Raw genomic sequence first — 3,321 nt, forward strand, 5'->3', positions numbered from 1 at the left:
CAAAACAAAGAAAATTCGATTAACTTACTGGTCTGTCAACTCCAACAACAACCAGTGCATCACATTCTATAACATCATACCTCTTGACAAGGTTCTGCCCACAAGAACAACAAAGAATTTTGCTTTTATGATCAAATGCTAGAAGAAAAATGTAATAAAGACAATTGGTCTAGGAGAAACCAAAACCGTCATCGGAAATCTATTCTAAATAATTCAACTAGGGCAACTGTTGTTGGCATGTGTAAGGAGTTTAAGAATCATATTAACAAATGTATACTCATAGCTAATTTTTCCAGAATTTATAGCATGAATTAACATTAATGACTTACTCTACAGTGTTCTCTGATAACAACACCAGCGTAACTAGCTTTGTTCGAATATCAGACAACTGAAATGAATTGAAATGAAATACAAAAAAACATAGCTACAATATCAGACTTGAAACACTTTGTCAATCTGAAATCCCTAACTTGTTCTCCTCCTCTTCCTTCGGCGATCATCACTTTCACTATCACTACCTGATTCTGATTCAGAACCCAAAGATTCCGAATCAGAGCTTGAACTCTCATATTCACCTGATTTAGAGACAGGCTTTTGTTCTTGCATGATTAGTCTTGAACATGTTCTTTAAATACTCTCGCAGATTTTCAGTTATCCCACCTAGACCAATGGAAGTGAAGAAGTTGATTGCAAACCTAGTATTTTTCGGATTATCCTTTGGAAATATTGACTCAAAAGACTGTTGCATAGTGGGATCATTAAGACGTTCATTCATCAAACAGATGCCAAGCTGCTCAGCCAACTCCTGGAATAGGATCTTGATAAATATACGAGAAGAAGATGTAGTGTCCTCTTCTGTCAACCTTATATAAGCCAAAACATGCCAAGGCAGTGCATCAGCAGCGAGTAAATGAGCAAAAAACTTAGCCACATTGCGCAGTTTGTTAGTTTCAAGACGGTGGATCATGGAGTATTGCTGCACAAAGCATTTATCAAAGTTCTCCTGGTAAACTTTATTGATCATACAAAAACGCTGACCCAAATGTCCATAGTAACGGAGATAAGTCCGCTCTTGACTGCAACACTCCAATAACATTACACATAATTCCATCTCCTGACCAGGCTCTAGTCTTAATTTCATTAGCTTATGCCCCGCTTCTTCAAAATCAACACTTGACATAATCGTCTGGTAAATCGTCCTACGAAGATTGATCAAGTTTGTTTCTGTCTCGTCTTTTATTTCCGTTTTCTCCTCGTCATCCTCTTCATCTGATTGTGCATCGGAATCTTCTTCTTCCTGAGACTCTTCACCTAGTGTCATCTTCTTTAATTCTTCATATTTTTTTTCGTTTTCTGCAAAATTAGGATCACGCTGAAAAACATCTAAAGCAATTTCTGAATCTACTTTATCTGAGAGAGAGATTTCATGTGTTAATTGATCTTCCAGCTCAACTAAGCCAAGTTCAGGACGAACAGCAGGGTATCCCTGAAACTTTGCTTTTCTCAAAGCAAAAAGGTTTTCAATTAAGAACTGAATCCTTTTATCTATTTTTCCTTCATGAAGTATATCTCTAAACCGCTCAAAAATAGCGTGCAACCCTAAGGGACAGAGATCCTGAAGAATTGAACCGCATTCAGTGACAAAACTAACCGCAACCTCAACACTATCTTCAGTTGGATTCTCCAGAAAAACTGTAAGTAATTGCAAAGCAATAAGTTCGTGCACGACTTGCTGATTCACGAGATGAGCAATAAACTTGACGGTTGCTAATAACTGTGGCTTATTAACAGGTTTTTTCAGTTGAAGTATAATTCTTCTTAACAATAGATCTCCGATTAGTGGGATTTTGCTATTAACGACGGCGACGACAGCAGCGTAAACGTCAGTGAAAATTGGAGAAGCGATTTGGGATTTGATAATGTACCTGCAAAATAAACCTCTACCTCGAATTAAATTTTCAGAAAACAATTCAGGTATAACGTTTTTAATGTTGATTGCGTTCACCTTATTCATCAACCATTGATACTCTTCCTCTCGTATTCAACAACTGTATCTGCTCTTTTTCTTTCTTTCCCAAAAGAATATCTCTCCATCTCCGTGGTCAAGAGTTGAAAAATGCGTTAAAAGTTACAATTTTTTGCATCTTTTAGCCCTAATTAGTCATTTATAGATATCCTTCACTATATTACTTATTATAGATACCTTTTATATTTTTATACAATATATTTCATGTATTTAAGCAGTTGTATTCATTAATACAACCAAAAAAATAGGCGTAAAAATGGGAACTCCAGCTAATGGGTATATGTATTTATCTGTATTCAAGCTGAATACAAATAAAATACAGTAACATTTTTGCGCAAATTCTGGGAAGTTAAACTTGTTAAAAACGGAAGGAAATAAATTCACATGATAGTCTCCTAATTTAACTCAAAGAAATAATACGAGTACACATTAATCTGCTCAAAGAAAGCAGAATAATCTTCTCCCTTTTTTCGTGAAAAGAAGCACAAAAACAGAGCAAACACTTACAGAATTGCATATTTCATAGCAAATCAGTTTTGAATACATATAAATACAACTACAAACACTTACAGAAGACTAAATACAGTAACAAGGCTAAATACATATTAAAAACTAGATACAACACACATGACATATAAAATAAGTAAGGTGAATACATATGAATACATTTAAAAACTTACTAGAAAATTGAACAGTTACAAACAAAAATACAGTTGAATACATTGCATATTTCACAATGTAAAAGAGAGAGAGAACGTGTTTAGGAGTTATATGGTGATTATGTGAGAGAAAATACTAAAAAGGAGAGAGAGAAATATTATTTAGCATATATGGTGCCTTAAATGTAGGATGTAACTATAATTAGATATTTTGCTATAAAGGATAAAAGATATTTATAGGATGTAATATTTTAAAATGGTATTTATTTAAGATAAATAGGGTACTAAGGTTTTGTATAGGGTGTAAAATTTTCTATTTGTTTCTATTTCCCAAAAGAGATTGGATTCGGATATAATTTTTTTTTTGGCTTCCAAATTCATTCGGGTTTCAGAGCACAATAATTTGGAAATAAATAGTTTGAAGGACTAAACACGTTTTAATTCGGAATAGGCTAATACTATGAAAATACTACTAATACACGTTTCCAATATTGAGTGAAATTACGAGACATTCTCTTTTTATCTTTTTCTGAACAGTTTGCACGACTCTTATGCACCATGATTATAGCTCCCTGCTACTCCTCCGGTCCACTTTAACTACTTCCTCGGTTTCGGTTTATGTAAACCTATTTTCTT

General features: G+C 34.0%; 1 pseudogene; it reads right to left on the minus strand.

Annotated features, from left to right (window-relative positions):
* Positions 1-262: 262 nt before the first annotated feature.
* Positions 263-2,123, minus strand: LOC107804682 (pre-mRNA-splicing factor cwc22-like; annotated as a pseudogene).
* Between the last annotated feature and the right edge of the window lie 1,198 nt (positions 2,124-3,321).

Source organism: Nicotiana tabacum, chromosome 7, assembly GCF_000715075.1.
Source record: "Nicotiana tabacum cultivar K326 chromosome 7, ASM71507v2, whole genome shotgun sequence".
Lineage (NCBI taxonomy): Eukaryota > Viridiplantae > Streptophyta > Magnoliopsida > Solanales > Solanaceae > Nicotiana > Nicotiana tabacum.